At 35.8% G+C, this 20,259-nt stretch overlaps 1 protein-coding gene across 7 annotated transcripts in view; it reads right to left on the bottom strand.

Moving 5' to 3' along the window:
* The window catches only part of LOC101919371 (heparan sulfate glucosamine 3-O-sulfotransferase 1-like), a 61,362-nt gene that overhangs the window by 7,974 nt on the left and 33,129 nt on the right, over nucleotides 1-20,259 (bottom strand). The window contains exons 1-2 of one of the 7 annotated variants that reach the window (XR_008744946.1): nucleotides 4,330-8,279; nucleotides 3,924-4,037 (exon numbers count right to left, since the gene is read on the bottom strand). The exons of 3 other annotated variants lie outside the window; for them this stretch is intronic. The gene's annotated coding sequence lies outside the window, so the exon portion shown is untranslated. Of the gene's footprint in view, nucleotides 1-3,425; nucleotides 3,530-3,923; nucleotides 4,304-4,329; nucleotides 8,280-20,259 lie in introns of those variants that run through there. 3 more of the 7 variants (XR_008744947.1, XR_008744949.1, XR_008744943.1) reach the window with 3 other exon arrangements.

Here is a 20,259-nt window from a genome sequence, read left to right as displayed (position 1 = left end):
GAGCATACACTTATTAAATATTGGAAAAGTCCAAGTACAAATTGGCTTTGTAATCAGAGACTGGAGAAAATACTGCTCTCCTTTACAAACCTGAGAGGAAGTTTAATTTGAAAGGTCACAAGTTTTTTTTACTAAGAACTTCTGTGTGAAATTCTATTGAAAGTTCTCAAAACCAGGGAATATAAGTGTTTCTGTGGCAATTACAGGATGGAAGAACAAATATGTTTACACCAAAACCATTTGTAGCTTTGTAGCTACATTTTTCAGATTGACTTCTTTTTTGGATGGCAAGTTTGGAAAATGCTAGCCAGTAGCCAATGATTTGGGAGCCGGGGGGCAAGGGAGCAAGGAGCAGTTAATCATTCTTTTAACCTATTCTGAAATCCACTGGGTTTTAATTTAGATTCTATTTGTCTTCATTTTTAAATTAAAATTCTTTCAGGAAGATTGGGGAATTGTTTTTGTAAACACCTTAAAATTGTTTAATTTATCTTTTTTTGTGCCTATACACACAGTACATTATAACGTGTATACACCTGCATACATTAGATTACACAAACTTTGAAACTAAGGCAAGACCAGCCTGAATATCTGCCAATCAAAGGATGCCTTGCAAATACCAAGGTGGAGACATATAGTTCATTATTTAATTTAAATTCTGGAAGTATCCCATCCTGAAACAGTTTAATGAACTGATTCTTGACAGTTATTTTTGGCAGATTTGGCATATTTATTTAACCAGAAAGAAAAGTATTTTGGGAGTTTTTGAGAAGAAGTATTCTTGAGACTAACTAGGTTAACAGCTTAAACAAAAAATAGGAAGGGAGAGAAGAAAGAAGGAAATTCTCTGAAATCAACTAAAACTAGTGTAAAATAAGATACAAAAGTGTTTGAGACTGGGGGCTCTGCAGTGGTATAGACAGAGGTATGCTCTTCCTAGACCTAATGACAGATAAAAAAATGTTCAAATTATTTAAAAAAATGTATTTTAAAAACCTCAACACTAATATTATTTTATCCCTAATTAAATGATAGTTATCTGGTTTCATGTACCTAAGAATCAGGTGCAAATACTGTCAAAGAAGCCTGTAACCTGAATGAGAAATCCATACTTGGAACTAAAGAAAATTGGTCTTCCAAAATATTATCAGGTTCAGATGTGATGTGAGTGTCTAAATTAATTTACCATCTGAAATCAGCAGTTCTCTATAAAACATGTAGAAAGCCAAGTAACAGAAGAGATTCTGCATTTTATATGGACCAATGTATTAGTAGCATCTTTGAAAACAATTATACTAGTTTAACCAGTTTACAATTGCGTAGTTGTTTTATATAGTGGAAATTTCTTAGATTCATTGCTAGAAGAAAACCTTACCCGGGAAACACTACCAGAAATAATCAGAATGTGCTGTAAAACTGGTGCCTAAATAGATCAGAATTGCCTTTGGGAGCAATTCCATCAGAACAACATTCCAGCTTCAGCCTAAGATATTTGATTGATTTTGATGAAGCTCTAAGATGTTAAATCCTGTGGTTAGGTTATAATTGCTATATAAATGTAAAGGTTTTAAAGATGATTTATCAAATATAATTGGAATGTTATTTGAATAATTTTTGTGTTGCATTTCTGCCTTTATGCAATTAAATGCACAGTTTTAGAAGATATGAACTGCTTTCTGTAATGAAAACAATATATTTTACATTGCTGTACTGCACACTCCTTGAATCTCAGAGTATTCCTAAGAAATTAACCCCATGATACATGATCAGAATTATAGTGCCTTATTATGGTTTTTCCCCCCCCATTATTTGGTAGTGTTGGTGTTGCTTAGTAACATAAGGAACCTCAACAGGTATGATACTTATTAAGCAGAAATGAAGTTCAGAAAGAAATTCATGCTGCAGAGAGGACTAATTAGGTAGATACTACCTTGGGCTTTTGTTCGTTTTACTTTTTTAAAACCTTAGACTAGATTGAAGAAGCTCAGATGCTGGCTGAAAAATCATTTTAATATTGCAGAAATGTTCTAAAGACCCTTAACTGCTGCATTCTACTGTAAAAAAACCCACCTTCTAAGCAGCTTATGATTTATCTTGCTTTGGGGTAAAGTACATCATAGGGTAAACCTAACTGGATTATCATTACTAATTTATAATATTATTAATTTCTAATAATACTTTCCGCTGCCTGTAATGCTTTTCATTGGAGAATTTCACAGCACTTTGTGTTAATGATCTATGTACACCCTATTAAGGTACCATTCTCACCTTACAGGAAATTGCAACTGACCAACCTATAGATCCAGTTCAGCAGTGCAAATGCTTTGGAAAGTCAGGGTTAATGTGATCTGCTCAAGGTCATATAACAGGTTTATAGTCCAACCAAGAATAAAAGCCTCAGGGCTTCCAATTCCCATTCCAACTTTGTGCCATTTCATGGCAGCCACTCACATCTCTTACGGTAAAAAAAAATGCTTGGGTTACATGCTAAACTAAAAAGCAAAGACTCCTCAATGCTTCAGCATAAGATTAGAGTATTTTGTGGAACAGGAAGATTCTTCCTACTTGCTCACCCCTGCAAATTGAAACAAAGTATGAACTCAGGATTTTGTTGTTTCAAGGTATTTATGCAGAAATACTTCTGTCCACTACTGAAAACTACAACAATGGGAAGTGGTCAGACCAAGTACAACAAAACACAAATTTGTCTTTATTTTTAAAAATGTGTTTGGATTTAAAAAAGTGTACTGCTTTTCCTGTTTATTCCTATTATATATCAATTCATCCCAACACTGAGATCAACCATTGAGAAGAGTATAATTCAAAGATTTTAAGGCTTACTGGCACTCAAATCTGTACCAGCTCAATTTTATCTTTATAATCAAGTACATCTCTAACGCTGACAATATAAAAGAACCATATAAATAGAAATAGCAGCCTAACTGTATTCATAACCAAAGCTCATGTAAGGTGAACTTTTTCAGGAATTTTTTAAAAGAAAATCACACTTTGATGACAGTTATGCCAGTGCAAAGTATCCATATACAGACTGCCTTTACGTAAAAAATAATTCTAAATAACACCCCCGCCACCACAATTCTAAAAGTTTTCAAGTATCTGAAATTAGGTTGTTTTTTTTTCCTTTGGTAAAAGTAGAGCTAGTTACATAGCATAATAAATGCAAATCTGCTTTCAGTATGACTTATACCTTTTTGAAAAACAGGCACATGAATAATCCAGTGCATATGGGACATGTTGCTTAATACAATCCAATATCAATTTGTTCAAATCCAATAAAGTAATGACTAGTTCTATTAATTCTAAGCATTAAATGTTAGAAGTAATACAACATCAAAAGTCCTCTTCATAATACCTTAATTCTGCTTTGTAGAATAGTTTGTGAAATAATGGACATTGAAAAATACCTGGCACATGTCCAACATTTGAACAAAAATGTATCCTCTTTAGTATGAAGTAAAAAGAAACAAAATTCAGCTGCTTCTATCTGTACAGGTCAGAAACACCTAGACTGAGTTAAGGAGACAATGAGAACACATTTATGAGTGTGAAAAATACTTAAAATTTTGAAAAGTTTCCTACATAGAAACAATTGTGAGTAGACCTTAATTTTGTTAGAAGCAGTGCAATTACTTCAGGTTTACGTTAGAATGAGATCAATTAGAAATAGGTGCAATTGAATATGTTTAGAGCTGTGTCCTAAAAGTTCCAGTGAGGTCAGATTCAGAAGAATCCCAAATTAACTATTCCATGAAACTAAAGACTGTGTGAAAAGACAGTTATCCCAGCACATGATAACCTTTTATCTTCAGATAGGGCATGAAACTATTCTGCTAGACATTTACTCTACATTCTGTTACCAGATTAAGTGTAATAACTAAATAACACTCCCGTGATGTCATTACCGGGCTTTATCAAAGTCTGTTAGGAGAGGTTAGGCAGTCTTCATGAATGAATATGCACAGATCAGACATGAAGAATACTTTCCACCAGTGATTGTGAAAAATGTCAGATGCAAACTGGAGAAAGCAAGAAAGGTTGAGTGTGAGTAAAATATGACATGGCATTTTGTAACAGAGCTTCAGTCTGAGCTCCAGTGGTGTCTGGTTATACAAGGAGCAGAGGACTAAGAAAATATGAAAAGGACTGCAGATCCCAGAGTCAAACAAACATCGCAGCAGTTTGTATTGCTCGTGAAGAACATTAACATTCTTGTATGCACTTAAGAATTTTGTTTGCTTTCATTTTCCTAAAACTATGGACATATTTTTAATAGGGAGATGTACTAAGAATTTTTAAATGAGGCACTACCTAAAAGGCATGATCCCACAGACTGTTCCAATATTCTGTCTTGCTGTCACAACCACTCTTCTGGAAATGAAAGAATCTAGATGTGTCTCTTGAAGCATCAATATAAAAACATATGTTATCCCAAAGAAATACAAAGACATTAACATTTTAAAGTCCTAATATCAGCAGTGACTTTATTTGAATGAACCTTTGCTAATGACATTGCAGCTTTATAACAGCCAACAGTTACTACATTACAGAAATAAAAAAAGGAATAAAAAAGAAAGTAGCAATTTGGTGAGTAAAGATAGGAGCTACAAAGTAATGGCAATTGGCTGCAGGCTTCCCTTCTACCAGGTACACAGACTATAACAGATAAAAACGAAAGCTAAGAAAGGTTAGCATAAACTATAAACACATTAAATCATTGACAGGTGATATTAGTAGATATGAGTTTTGAAAAAACTTTGCTCCCCTAAGGCTAGCATTACATTTTCTAATTCCCTTTTCTGATAACTCAAGATAGAAAATTCCCTGATGATAATATGACTGCAAATATATAGCAGTACCTTATATACAGTAATATATACATTATAACTACACTAATACATTTCTGAGCTAAATAAGCCTTCTACAGCTGTAGCCTGCACAGTTATGTTTTACGTTATCTTTGAAAAATACCACATTCAAACCATCCACATAAAACTTACTGAATTACAATTTCATAAAGACCCTTAATATGTTTAGTCCATAACGGCAGGTACATTCTAAGCATACCTCTAAAAAGACATAAAATCTTTTTCTGTTCTTATTAAAATGTAAAGCATAGATAGTGGTCAGATTAATAAAGATGACAAGGCCAGTTTTGTATGTCTAATCACTCTGTATATCACACCGGCATATTTCAAATGGAATCACATTATTATTTAGTTGAATTAAACTTACACCTCTAATTGTTAATTATGCATCAGGACTAAAGTAACTGAAGTAACAAAGATGCCACGCCAGGTCTTCAGCCAAATAAGCAGTAACTGTGTAATTACAAAGATGCAAGGTGTAATGATGTGTGGCTGATAACTGGCTCTTGTTTTATTTCTACAGAGCTTACTAAGGTAAAACTTCAACCTCTCTCCCTCTGGTATAATTAATTTAATATTATTCATTTGCCCACACTCATTGTCATAAATAACACCTTAATACTCACTGATGTTTAAGAATTAAAATTAGATTTTGCTGCAGAGGGTTTATGAGACCTGTCTTTCAAAGGGAAAGATTCCTCAGAGTGTCAGAGATGGCAACAGAAGCGTTCAGTAGGGATGACGACAAGTTAGTGCTCTGTTGTACAAAACAGCAAACTCCCACAGAAGATCCACGTCAGACAGGTGACCCTAGAACCGTTACGCTGTCTTATAAGAAGCAGAGCTTCCTGACATTCAAAAACCCCCAAACCATAAACCCCTGATTGAACTGGTGGGTACTCGAAAGCATTACAGCTTCAAGGACTCCAAAAAAGGGAAGACTTTGTCTCACAGAAGAGTTCTGGGCAGAACTTGCCAATATTAAACCTTATGCTCTCAGCACTGTCCTATTGCAGGGTGAGAGCAGTCCAGGCAGAGCTCACCAGACATTGGCAGCTGCATGGGGAGCGACCTAAGACAGCCAGGAGTGACACGTGATGAGCTGGCCTGGAAGAGAAGCCACGACGCATTAGTCTTACAGGCAAAGAGGCTCCTCTGTCCCCCACCTTGAATGCTCTCACACAGTTAAGGACTTCAGCCAAGTCTGCAGAGCCAAGGTCAGTACCTTACTCTCTGCTTATAATATCTTTTTGGAGAACTTTTCCAAGGCTTTGGCATTAGTCTCTGGGAAGTAGTTACATGATGTTGACTGGTAAATACTGCTGTATTGGGTCTTATCTAATTGCTGTATATACCCACTGTACAAAGTATGAAATAAATTGATCCTTCCCTCGGTAGTAAGTCCTACTATCCAACAGTCAGCAGATTGGAGACCTTCTAATGTCAAATTGAGACACTAAGAGAAGGAGCCAACTTCTTGGCTCAGGAATATACTGAAAAGCATCGCTGTAAAAAGTGAGCTGAGAATTCATCCACAGTAAAACAAAGCAGTTGAAAGGCCCATCAGAGTTCAAATGATCTGGCCTTATAAAGGATGACTGAACAAAGTTTAGGAAGTACTTCATTACTGCATGCAGCCAAAGAGCATATTTATTTTTCTGACTACAGCTACTTCTTAAGTATTTGATATTTTTGGTAGTTTCTAGTTAAGCCAAGATTGTGAAAAGTACTGCGAAGAAAAATAGAAAAGAGCTCAGGAGCAATTTTTTTTTTTTTTTTTAAAGAGTGACTATAAAACAGGATGTGAGGGAATATAGAGATATTGGAAACATAAATCATCTAGACAACTGATTTAAAGCTGAAAATCTAATTTTGAAACTTTGGGTACTAGCATAGGCCCTGATAAGAGAAAAGATCAAGATAACGATCAGAGACAAAAGACCTGAGTATGCTTGTTTGATGCAATAACAGGATTTGTAAACTAAGAAACCTGCCTAGTCTACACTGAGTTTAGGTATGCTGAGAGACTTTGGCATCAAAGAATCCAAAATTACATTAAAAAAACCTCCTCATAGTCTACCTTTCCTCAAAGTAAATAAACATGCAGAACTTGAAGTCAGAGACCACACAGAGCAACCGCCTATCAATCCTTAAAGCTGATTAACACAGAAAGTAGTGAAAAGGCAAAATTCTGTCTTACGCTGGTAAACAAATCCTTGCTGCAAAGGTAAATATAGTATCACGATACAGAACAGGTAAACACGTTAGGAAAGAAACAAATAGACAATACTCTTGTTGAATTAAAACTCAATACCTTCAATACATATCCATTATTGAGTTACATGCATGTTCAACCCAGCAGGCAGCTGCAGAGACACAGGGATGAAAATTGAGGAAACATTTGAAAATACCTAATAACCAGAGTATGACACAGAAAATAGGTGTGCCAAACTCACGCCTCTTTCACACTGTTCCTTAGGCTAAAACTGAGAGTCAAAGATGACAGCCTGAAAACATGGAGTAAATAGAAGACAGTTTATTTTCTGGATATCATAGAAAAGCAGAAATCAGATTCTTTGTTCTTTATCAGATCTGTTCCCACCGCCAAAGTGGTATGTTAAACTACAGTAAAAGAATACTCATTATTGAAAAATCTGAGAGCAGATAGCTAATACCAAACACTTCTTATGCATATCTCCAGGATTTTGGAGATTTAGTAAGGGTCCTTGCACTTCTTAGTTAGGAATGACAGAACTTAAGAGTAAGTTTCTCCACAGTTCCAATCTTTCAAACCTTGATGTACAGCCTGAACCTGTAGACGTGTCAGTAGTCCAACCAAAGATATACATACACATGTCAAAACCTCTTAAACTTCAGCAGAAAACAAAGCAACTCCCTCTCCAGCCAGTTATTGTGACAACTTCCCTGTGCAAAACCAATCTCTGAATCTACAAGTTTAAGGTCACCCCACAAAACCCACCTTCTGTGGTTGTGCTTTACATCTGAAAACCCAGGGGAAAAATACCTGCAGTAGCACTGCATCAAATAGCATGGTTAATTCAAGCAGAATGTGTTCCTTGCCATACAGCATCGCTTCTCCCCCATAGCTCAGTGCTACTTTGCACCCAGATAAGCCTTCTGCACTATTCATTTAATACTGCTTCACTTCAAATCAGTTACAACTTCTCAGAAAGGCTTCCTGATGGCTGAGAGTGCCTAAAGCAATTCTTCGGAACCTTTAAGCTCTGACAATTTTCACCTAGGTCTTTAAGGTAAAATCATATTTAGGAGCCATCACATACATTCAGGATCTGGACTTTAAGACTTGAAATTTGTGAGACTTGTGACAAAAGAGTCACAAACCCTGACTAGGAGGAGCCACAACAGATGTGGTCGGAGCATGGTATGATTCCCTCCTAGCTTAAAATATTGTGTTTGCTGGCTATGATGCTAAAATTTGCAATTAGTACTTTTTTTATTTCAAATTGTAGTATCAATCTGGAAAACATCTGTTGCACCTAGAAATCCTATAATGACCTTTTAATATATTTCTCCTTAAGTATGAATGGTGTTATCAGTATTCTGGTAGTTGGCAAGGTGCTAGAAACTCCTGTAACAGAGGAGAAAGAGGCAGCAGTAGGGAGGGGTTCTGATATGTTTTCATAATTAATTGCATATTAATTAGAGCAATAAAGCATTAGAATGTTCAAAGTCATTCTCTTACCAGTGGGTAGGCTGTATGGGATATGTCCTTTGTTTGTAAAACCCCTAATTTCAGCTACTCAAAAAGATACAGTAAGACAGCAGACTGGTCTTATATTGCCACGATGGGACATTTCCCCAAGGATCAATATTAACATGACATAAAGGCAAAAGGTACTTTCACTATCTTGCATTCTCCCTTTCCCTCTCAATTTCCTTCCCTCCCAAATAAAAAAGACAAGAAAACAAAGCACTAAATTTTGTTATTTCAGTTCCAGACTGGCAAAAGGCCTTTACTTTCTGTAGGAGCAGGTAATCAGTTTTGTGATCTATTGTTGCCATTGTCTAGCCACAATTAATTTTTTTTCCTTACTATATAGTTTACAGCCATACATTCTATATTATTTTTTCTCAGGAAATTTAAAAAAGAAAAGTTGATTATCAGTCATCATTTCTTCTCTCTTTTACCTGTTCTCCATTACCACTAAAGCACTGTTATATAAAGTAAGGATGTAGGTGTTGTGTATTTTATTTTTAAAACCATCACATACAGTCTTGTGCATCCTGATCCTTGTTTCTCTTGCCTCATAAACACACTCAGAAGTCCCTATGCATGGTGCAATGAAAAAAAAAATATTAGCTCACTGTACATTTTACTTCTGCGTACATGATTTTTTCCCTTTTCAATGCAGTATGAGTTTTTCTGGAGTGTTAACAGAATTATTTTCAGCAGGTTTTCTGTGGCATCCTTCATCAGTAGCTTAGAAGTTACTTTAAGCCTTTTGAAGAACAAATGTCAGCATTTGAATACCAGTTAACTTGCAAGTCCAGTGAGATTCCTAGAAAAAACAGAAAGCGAAGTGCCAAACCAACACTTTCAAATCAGACTGCCTAAAAGCACAGAAAATCAGAAAGACATTCTGCTGCCGTTACTCGGTGAAGAGTACTTTACTCCATTAATAAAACAGGGTTGGACAGTGCTGAATGCAAGACTAGAGAATCTTAATTCCCTGCGTAAATAGTGGTTATAATCTTTAAAGCTCTTTCAGCATCTGATGCTTTTGTAGCTGAGAACTCCACTGAAAAAGTCGCCTGTTCTCAGACACCAATACAATCATTTTCCAACTCAGCAAGACACAAGAAACATACTCAAACACAGGTGTAACAATTCTCCAGCAAACATCTGCAGCCTATGATGTATGTCCAAACCTTACACCATTTCAGAAGAACTTCACATTTTTTTAAAAAAGCCTCACAAACATGCAGTAATGCAGAAAGATTAACATGAAATTTAGTTTGGGAAAGAGGATCTCTGCTGAAATCCCAGAATTACTTATTACAACCTATCCATCCTCCTACTCTCAGCTTTTAGTATCGCACTGTTTGGTCATTACATAAAGTGGTTTGCAAAGCATAGTCATAATACTATTTCCCCCCAGTCCAGTTTGTGAAAAATGTACACTTCTATTTAAAGCAACATCATGTTTAATTTTGTGGCAATAAAGGACTTTTTCTGCATTCTGATTATGAATATTTAAGGTAAGAGGACTGAACGTGCCCACAGGGGAAAATAAATCTGGATTTTAAATTTAATTTGCAACGATAAAGTACGGAATAGTTATTTCTGTTTATAGCATGCTAAAAAAGGTAATGCAAGTAAGCAGTGTAAGCTACCGGTTATTGATGCCAGCTCTGTTTTACAGCAATGGTAATAGCTTTTCCTCTCAAGGGATGACAGTATTTCTTCTAGAAACTATAAATTTTATTTATTATTTTACATTTTTAATGCTGAATTTTGATCTTAGATTTGTAGTTTGATGTTTCTTAGCTAAAATACTTTCACACTCATGTCCCACTCATTTTTTATGGCACCTATTTAATTAAATACATTTCAAGCAAAAAGAACAGTAATATTAAGAGTGGGTTAAGTTTCTTCCAAAACCTTTCTGTCCAGGGAGGAAAGTCTGACATGGATGTACCTAGAAAGCTGTCACACCTACTGATGCCTTAAAGGGAATTATAGTCAAAAGAACAAAGTCACTTTGAGTTTATAGATAATAAACAGTTCAGAGCAAACTTTTGAGATCAAAATCAAGATGTTACAATCAAAGATGTTACTGAAGTGCCAGTGTGTGAGAAATAAAGAGGTTCAATTACTGAATGTAAAGAGTCAATTCCTATACTATGGAGCTCACCAAAATTATATAGGAAATTAGATAGTAGCACATCAAAAAAATTCATAAAATGAAGCTATTTCCCCTGACATTTTTTAATATAATGATGGATATCATTGTCATTCACAGTCTGAGAATTGTTTCAGAAACAAAATTTCAGTCAAATTTAGAAGTACGAGGAGAAATAAATCATGAAGTTTGATCTATTTCATAAAGCATTGTGGATCTACTGTGTTCTAAAGTATGCAAGAGAAAATTAATGTGAAGGATTTTAAACTATAACATGTAACCAACTTCTACCAAAACCACCACAAAACTGGTAGTGAAAGAGGAAAGGAGTAGAGAAAGCAATGGAAGTTACAAAAAGCAAAATATCAAGCATCCATAGGCAAAACCATGTTATTAATCATATTAATGGCCAGAGTTAGGTTCTATATTTGTGCAAATAAACACACATATAGCATACAGAGAAATAAAGAACAGTAATATAAAATAATGTACTCAGATTCAAGAATTTAAATTACTTGGGTTCATGAGGAATGCATGATAAATGTGGGTTATAAAAGTTTATTGCAAACAGATAAATGTGTATACACTGGAAACATGAACAGCTGTTCAAGCACAGAAGGCCTTAGATTTGTTACCACATAACAAAGCTTAGGAAAATTTAGACTTTACTATAGTGCATGTTTGTAGGAAGGCAAAAGTGGTAAGGATGGCATTGTGGTTGTGATTGGAGTGCAGACAATGAATCCAGGTTCAATTTCCACATTTTCCCATGGGGGCTGGAGCAAACATACCTTGGACAGCAGATGCTATAACAAAGTGAGATGGAGTTTGAATTTACAGTTGGTTACATGCTCTCCAAGCAGAGAAACCTCCACAAACTCTGAGACTATTCACAAGGAGAGTTAGAGCTCAGTGGCTGATACGTTTTAAAATTTACACCTGAGCTTTCTCACAGTGATTGCCCCTTGAAGACAAGCCTCGAGTGTGAAACTTTTCAGAAGCATTTACACTAGTCTAATTTTAGCCCCACAGAAGTCAGCCATGGAATAATTTACTTAGTAGCAAAGTTATGAAAATTATGGAAGTTTGAAATATTCCACTTTCTTCTTCACCTTATGCTCCTCAGAATTGTGTTTTTCACCTTGCAGTGATACTATAAAGGCAAATTTAAATACCTTGAATGTCCAGGTGACGGAAACGTGGAGGCAACCATAAAATGGATTCCTTAAAATTGTAATGGTGAGTTACATTGCTACAGCTGAATGATAAAAGGAAATGTTAAATCACCATGCAGATTTGGAAATATAGCATGTTGGAGGGATTTTCAATTACAGGGTTGACAAACTATCAAGCAGTATCAGCCCCCATGTTGAAAGATAACAATTTTAAAGCTACCAACAATAGTAACAAAAAAAAAAAGTCACAGTCATTGAAATAAAATGGGAGAAATTACATTGAAAAAACATGAAGGGAATCTTATATGCTAAAGGAAGGGAACCATGATATGCTAAAATTAAATCAATTTATTTAGATTATACCCCTCATAATCCACCACATATCCCTTTTTGCTGAGCAAAATTTTACATGGCTTTTAAATTCCATTCACCATGCAAGCTAAATAGCACAGGGAAAAGCACAGGCTGACATAGTTTACTTGATCTTTTGACAAAGTGCTTCACTGTTAGTTTCTAGGTAAAAAGCAAAGATTTAATGTGGATTAAAAAAATAGCTCAGAAACCAAAATGTAGGAATGCACAGGCAACCTTTAGCATCCAGTTAATTCAGAACCTTGCACCATGCATCTCTTCACAAAAAGATACAGGCTGACAGTTTCAAAGGAGCCTAAGGGAGCTTCAGTTACTCGTTCATTTGAAATTTGAATTTCAAATTAGAGATGGACACCTAGATCCCTCAGTCTTCCTGGAAAGCCCTACCCTTAGGATTCTTTGTGAAACACTCTAAAATCTCAATGAAAACTTCAGCTTGATATACAGTAGTGGACAATGGCAAGCACACTATTAGTATGCAAAAGCAGTGACAGAAAATGTCAGTACAATTTTAATGTATTTTGGTAAAATAATGGTTCAGAGTGACTAGAAACAGTGAATTTCATTCTGGTCAATCTCTCTCAAAAGAGAGGGAGTTCAGAGGCGGCTGTCAACAGACAGTTGCAAGCATAAATAATTTGTTATTATAAGGAGACAGAAAAATACACACATCTTTTGACTTTCTCAGGAGTTTGTGCTTCGACTGCTACATTAGATAAATGAACTAGGATAACCCTTACTCATCCCTTTCAAATTCATGAAAAACATGGTTCAGTGAAACAAAAAGACAACAAAATTAAACCCGACAAAGTTATATGCTCTGAAAAATGCACAATTAATCTAGGAGTGTCATTGCCACTAAATATTACTGAAGACCTATGTAACACAAATAAAAAAAGAAGGCAAGAACAGCCAACAAAGACATTTTAAGCTGTATTTGAAAAATATAGTATACAGTGTTTTAAGCAATCTACCATAAAATAGATTTTACAAGAGCTCAAGGGGAAACAGATTTCAATTTGAGAAATCTTCACTTCTGGGATTATAATAACTAAGAGGTAGATCATATAAAATACATAATAACGTATTTTAATATATTTTCTGAAGAAATTTTATATAATAAAGACTAAATAATTTTAATAGGTTTGGATGAGTTTGGGTTTTGAGTTCTGTGGAAAGAGGGGCAGAGAAAATTCTCAAATTCTGACTAAATGACCATAGTTTCCACTGTCATAGCTCAATGCACAGCTTCTAATGTTCCACTAACTTTACTGAAGACCAGGAACTATACAATTAGAGCATACTGTCTAACATTGATATTGAAAGTATAAGCAAAATTGGATGACTTCTAGAAGACAAGGACAGCAGCATGACAGACTAGAGTCGTGTCCCAGAGAAGAGGCTGCAAATACAAACAATAAAGCAAGCTAACAGAAAGTTAGGAACTCAGATCCTCCCACATATTTTAGATGCCAGGGCACAAAGTAACATGATCAATTGATGAATCCTAAACAGTTGTGTTGTATCAGCTTTTAATGAATTTGAAGATGTTATACTATGCAAAGAAAAACCTAAGAAGGTACACAGTAACAGACACAGTTCATTTAATTCTGGCTTGTGAGTCATGTTTTCTAGACTTGTGACCATTCCCACTGATCTCTAGACTCTGCTGCTTCATATCCACATCGATGGTGACACTGAACCCCTAGGCCTCTCTCATCAGATAAGACCTCACTAACATAGAACAGCCAAACACATCACTTGTCTTCCAGACTATGGCTTGTGTAATTAATCCTTACATTCTTCCTGCTTTTTTGCTTGGATGGCATTAATTCTTGGGCAGTTTCTAATCCATCAAATCACGTGACATTCTTCTGTGCAGCACTCTTAGCTAGTCAATAACTCCAAACCTGGGATTTGTACAGTTAAACATTTCTGTTTATTTTCACTTGTAATCTGCCCCTACTAAACTGCAGCCTATTTTATTCAAACCATATCTTGAGTATAGCAACAACATTTTGACACACAGTCCTGTCCTCCAGTGACTTTTCACCCTTCCTCAATTAGTGTCACCTATGTCTCCTCCATCATCCAGGTCATTAATAAAAGATACTGCATATTGTTTTTCTTATGCTCAGAAACCGTGTACTCCGATGTAGGTTTCTGCCAATAAAGACTGAACGACACAGTGCAACTCTCATTCAAGATGTCTTAAAAAGAAAGTATAGGAATGAAATATAAGGCAACAGTTGACATGTGATTAAATACAGAAAAAAATATACGAATATATGCAGTGAGTAAGTTAAAATATAATTAGCCATGAAGGGAACATACTTTCATGTAACAATAACACAAAAGATCTAGAAATGCTATCCCATTCATCTCAATGGAGATGTTAATTTCAGATTAAGTCAAATTAAAACAAACACACAAAAGAAACAAAGCCAGTGCTCCGTCTCTGAAACTACATGCAAATTGAAGCATACTTGCATCTTGGCAGCAGTTTTAACTGAAACATTTCTTAAGATTAATCTAAGAAAGGATATACTTGGTCAGACCAAACATTTCACTTGTCCTGTGCCCCCTCTCTAGCAGTGGCCCAACACGGACATATATGGGAGTGTACAAAGTCCAGGGAAACATCCAAGCAGACCTTCCCAGCCTCCAGTGAGTGAGCTTCAGTGGCTCTCAGACAGAATTGTCATCTTTGTAGTCCTTAACAGATAGTATTGGTAACCAGTCTTCCTACTTTTTGAATCAATGTAAACTCAGCATGTGGCAAGGAGTTCCATGGCATAACTATATGAAACATGAAAAAAATACCTCCTTTGGTTCAACTTAAACATACCGCCTACCAGCTACATCTAATGCCCAATGTCCTTGTAGTAGAAGTTGCTGAACAATCACTCATAATCTATTTACTCACCACTCATGAGTGCATAAAGTTGTCATAGCCTTCTCCAATTTTCTTCTTCCCAGAATGAAAACCTGTAGTTCTACTTGTTCCTTGTTTAAAAGATTTAATCATCCTTTACTCATCCTACTCATTCTTCTCTTTAGCTTTTCAAGGTGTAGATGCACCGTTGACACTGCTTGTAACTATGATGTTCTCTACTTTGTTCTATTTCTTTCTAAAAATTTCTACTATTAAATTTGCTTTTTTTTGACTGCTACTATTTTCATAGCTCACACTGAATACACATATCTGTGAATATATAATCTCACAGTGAAGTTCTTGAACAGTAATTGTCATTTGGAAGTCCATTCTTGGGCACAAAAAGGCTTTTTTTTTTTTTTACCCTTTGAGAACTACTTTACATTTCTTTACAATGAACCTCACTTGTCACTTTATCACTCAGTATCACCGAGGTGCTTCTTTTCAGTTGGTTTTCATTTCTTGTATTCTGAGTAATTTAGTATGACCTGCAAATTTTTCTGTATAAAGCAGACTTCCTGTTCCTGGTGAATTTGAAACAATGCTAGTCTTAGGTCTTTAACAAACTGTTTAGTAAGCTCTTTCTTAGTCTATGTTATTGTGGTTTATGTTTCTATTTGACAGGCATGTCTTCATTTCTTACATACTGATTTGTTGGTGCCTCCTTGTAAGAAGGTTTAGCCAAAACCTGAATTGTTGAACAGACTAAACATACACCTGTTAGAGATGTATCAAAAATAGCTGAATAAAGCCATTTAAGATATAGTCAAATATCTTCAAATATATATTCAAATATATAGTGAATTAGAAAAATTCAGTGGAACCTCTTTGCATTCTAGTGGATTTCGATTTGGTACTTAAATCCAAGACCAAAACCAAGCAGATGGTTCAAGATGCCAATACACTGCTTTGGAAGTGGTCTAGATGAAAGCATTCTGCAGTTCACTTGTTGAGATTTGATGATGTTTTTGCAGTAAAGGTCCTCTACAATAAGTATGTGATACAAACCCCACCTGTCAGTAAGAATTACCTGCACTGAATTCAATAGCCTTGGAAGAGTTCATAAAAATGGGTTAAATAATGTTAATAAACCTATAACGCTTTTACTCTTGACATTTTATTATGTGGTCAACACTATGCAACTTCTCTGAAACTGAGCAACAACTCTATGCACTGCTCATTCCAAAACACTTAAGCAGACACCTGTCTACAGTAAAATGATACCTATCATCTACATTTATCCAACTATTGTATGCTCTCCATGATCTTTATCTCTCCTATTTAACTTGTTCTGCACTCAGTATTTACCTTCATAGCTTCACCTTTCTCCTTTTCTTCCTGCACTTTATTCCTCCCTCCTTTTTCAGTTCTCCCCCTCCCTAGTCTTGCCTATCTTTGCCATTTTAATTACAGTTAGAATGACTTACACCAATGCTCCTCAACACAGTTTATTAGCAAATCTAGTTTCTAGTTGTATGCAAATTTGCCAAAAATCTGTCAGCTGAAATTCTCCACACTTGTGTGCCTGCCCAAGGTGATTCTTTTTTCTTAAAAATGGCAACTTACTGAGCTGAGCTGCTTCCAAGAATGAAGCTGGGGAAAATCACATTGTCTTTTCAGGTTACAATAAGAAAAATATAAAGCAACTTGCTCTTTAAGAAGCTTTAGTGTTGTTTCGTTAAACGGGGTTTTGTAATATGGCAAAGAATTGTCAGCATTTTACTGAGCCCATGAAAATTTCACTGAAATTTGGCCAAGTTATAGAGTTTCTATTAACTTCTGTTTACATCTCCCCCGCCCCCCATCTTTTTTGAAACCTGGATGCCAAAACACTCTGAATCACCCACTACACACAGCCTGCTCCACCTTCCCACAGCTTTTTTTCGCCTCAGACCTGCCCCACTACCGCACAGTAGCTGCCAGGCACAGCAGGACCCCCCCGCTGTGCACCCAGGCTGTGCGGCAGCAGCCACACTCGAGCCCACCACAATGAAAAACTGCATGGTACAAGGGAGCATAAAAGCCACAAGGGTGCTGAAGAAGCCAAAAGAGAGAGACAGAAAGGGATGAGGCACTTGGAAAGGAAGACCAAGTGTGCTTCAATACTACAGGACCAAAGAGGAGCTAGAGGCTTAGCTGCTTGTAATCACTTACAGTCCATTCCCTAGACTCCAAGAAGTGAATCCAATAGAGGGAAACCCTTTCTACAACTAACAGAGGTTTCAAGCTTTCTGGTTTTAAGAGGTTATACCCATATTTTTCCCTGTTTTATTTTTAAACAATTCTCCGATCCAGTTGAAATAGGTTAATTTTGAGAAACGTTCATCTTGAGCTAGATGATTTGCCTGAAACTGTCTCCTCTAATAGCTGGTAACTGGTGCATTATGAAAAAATGAAAAAATGACGTTATTAATCTGCAACATGAAATACAGGCACCACTTCTAGCTTCCTCTATAAGACAGGAACTTGTACATAACATTTACAGACCTGTCCATGCAAACACCTTATTTGACCACCCTCTGAGTCTTCTATAGGCTTCTAAGTGAATCTACTACCTTGGCCAGTCCATTGATATCTGCAAATCCTGAATGCACAACCTTCTCTTCTGTGCATGAAGAAAGCAATTATCAGAGATCAGCAATAATTAATATACATATTGAAACTCACTGCACACAGGATGCCTGCACATCATGTCGTTGGAAAAATCTGTAGTAACATGTGAACTGCCAAATTTTGCATTCTGAATACTGACCGATGTGTTTCTTTCTAGTCTGAATGGTACCCTGATTCTACTTTTCTCATCCTGAGCTTTCCTTCCTCTCTCTCTACTTACACTGGCTGCCTCCATCACCTATGGCACTGTGGTTATATTTTAGACTGCCAGCTTTGCAGCTGCATCATATTTAAAGCTTCACAAAAAAACCCCAATACTTGTGAAACAAGTACTACTAGGCACAAGAGAAGAACTCAAAGAGAGCAAAAGGACTAATAGTCTAAGTTATTCCTGTCACATCAAATAAAACAAAACAACAAATTACAAAAAGCAATTTGTCTTTCATTTCTGCTACCCAACTGTTTGAGATTTTAACTTTAAAATTGCACCCAAATTATAGGTAACTGCTGCAATTTAGCATTTCTTTAAATGATTGCATAGACAGCAGCATCCCCACATTCCCTTAAGTACCTGTGTAAGAGTAACATATGCGTACTTACAGGTTATTAGCAGACTGTAGAAAAATGTATGTTACTGTCCAAAAGAGTTTTACAGAACAATCAAGAAAGGACGAGAGCATGCTTCAGAGAATTAGTTAATAGGCAGCACAAGAACTCAATCAAAGGGTGGAGCACACCTACACGAGAGACATACACCGGCAATAATGGTGAAAATGCTTGCTGTATCTGCCCATACAACAAAACTCATACTGTATGAATTTAGAATATATCCTAAAAAGATAAAAGTTGAACAATTATTTCTTGGTGGTAGTCTTGTGTAGCAGGAGTAGTTTCAAGATTTCTCTTACCCAGAAGCCACTTCCAAGACATGACATCATGGAAACTCTATTTTAAAGATAAAAAAAAGTCTTAGCTGTCTCTCTAGTATCTGATGCCCAGCAAACCTTCTCATTTTCTCGCTGTCCTTTTGCAGTTCTGAAGAAAGAAGACATCTAATCCAACTTTGAATATTCTTAAACCTGCTCAACTTTACTGCCATTTCTACCTTGATATGGAAGCTTTCAAGGTTTTGTTTCTATTCCCATTCTAACAAAAACTGCCCAAACCAAATTTCTGTAAACTGATTCTTCTTTATGTTGCAAATAAAATTACACCTGCACTGAACCCTTCCTCCCCAAAACCCCAGAAGCTTATCTGCCATAACTAAGGACTTTACTATTTCTTTCACAAAGTTTTTATTCTTTTCTATGCAACGTAACTTCATTTTTAAAAAAAAATCTAAATGGTAGTACATTGGTAATTTGCTCCACTAACAAACTTCACTGAATATTCAAATATAATACACGAACTACAGCAACTGATATCGGTGAAATACGCTGTTCAGTATACTGATCACAGGTAAAGTTTGCTTAAAATGCTCATGTATAAAATTTAAGTAAATTGATGCATTGAAATTCAAGGTTCTTCAGAAAGTAAGGAAATGATAAATATCACCAGCTTTGTTTCTCCTTTCCTAAACCAGAATAAAATAGTTTTGATGCTATTAGAATCTTAGCAGTTTATGCCTTTGTCAAGAGTACTGCAATCTATTTTGGGTTCCACCGTGTTTTAAAAAGCATTAACATAATATTGACTTAAAAAAAAAGAACAAAAAAAAGAGAGTGCTTACCTATTGACACATAACATTTTAAATGTGTACAGCTGTAATCCTTTTCAGCACGAGAAGAGAAACATAAAAATTCTCTAACGTAATACACATTTGAAGCACAATCCACAAAAGACCATTTGGTAGTTACAACTTTTTTCTTTAAGATCAATTGTTGATATCTCAACTAACTTTTACAACTACATTTTCACTTTTTCTCTCTATTCAAAGACAAGACTGAAGAGAGTTATCCAATAAAGCTCTTAGCCATGTTCTTGAATTTAAGCACACATTAGAATCCCTTGAGGTAAAAAAGCCACACTTAACTCTAAAACTGTTTTCTTACATTATTTTGTTATCAGAGATTTCACCCCCTAACAAAGACAACCAAGCAAAATATGTATATAATTATTTCCGTATCATGCTGTAGCTTCAGCAACATCTTCAGTTGGCATATCTTCCACATCAATTCCTGGAATATTTTAACTACACTGTTGTATCACGCACTTGGACGTCACTTCAGCAAGTATAAACCTTTAGGCTCATGTTAAGAGCTCCCTTTCAAGATCCATTGGAATTGCTCACACATCCTTAAAGACTTGATGAACTGTGACAAATGAGTAAGAAGGAAAAAGGCTCAAACTAGTCACGTTCAATAAAAATTAGATTCGGAAATATACATACAACA

Source organism: Falco peregrinus, chromosome 1 (assembly GCF_023634155.1).
Source record: "Falco peregrinus isolate bFalPer1 chromosome 1, bFalPer1.pri, whole genome shotgun sequence".
Taxonomy (NCBI): Eukaryota; Metazoa; Chordata; class Aves; order Falconiformes; family Falconidae; genus Falco; species Falco peregrinus.
The sequence above is the reverse complement of the archived record's forward strand: the minus strand, read 5'-3'. Positions and strand labels throughout refer to the sequence as shown.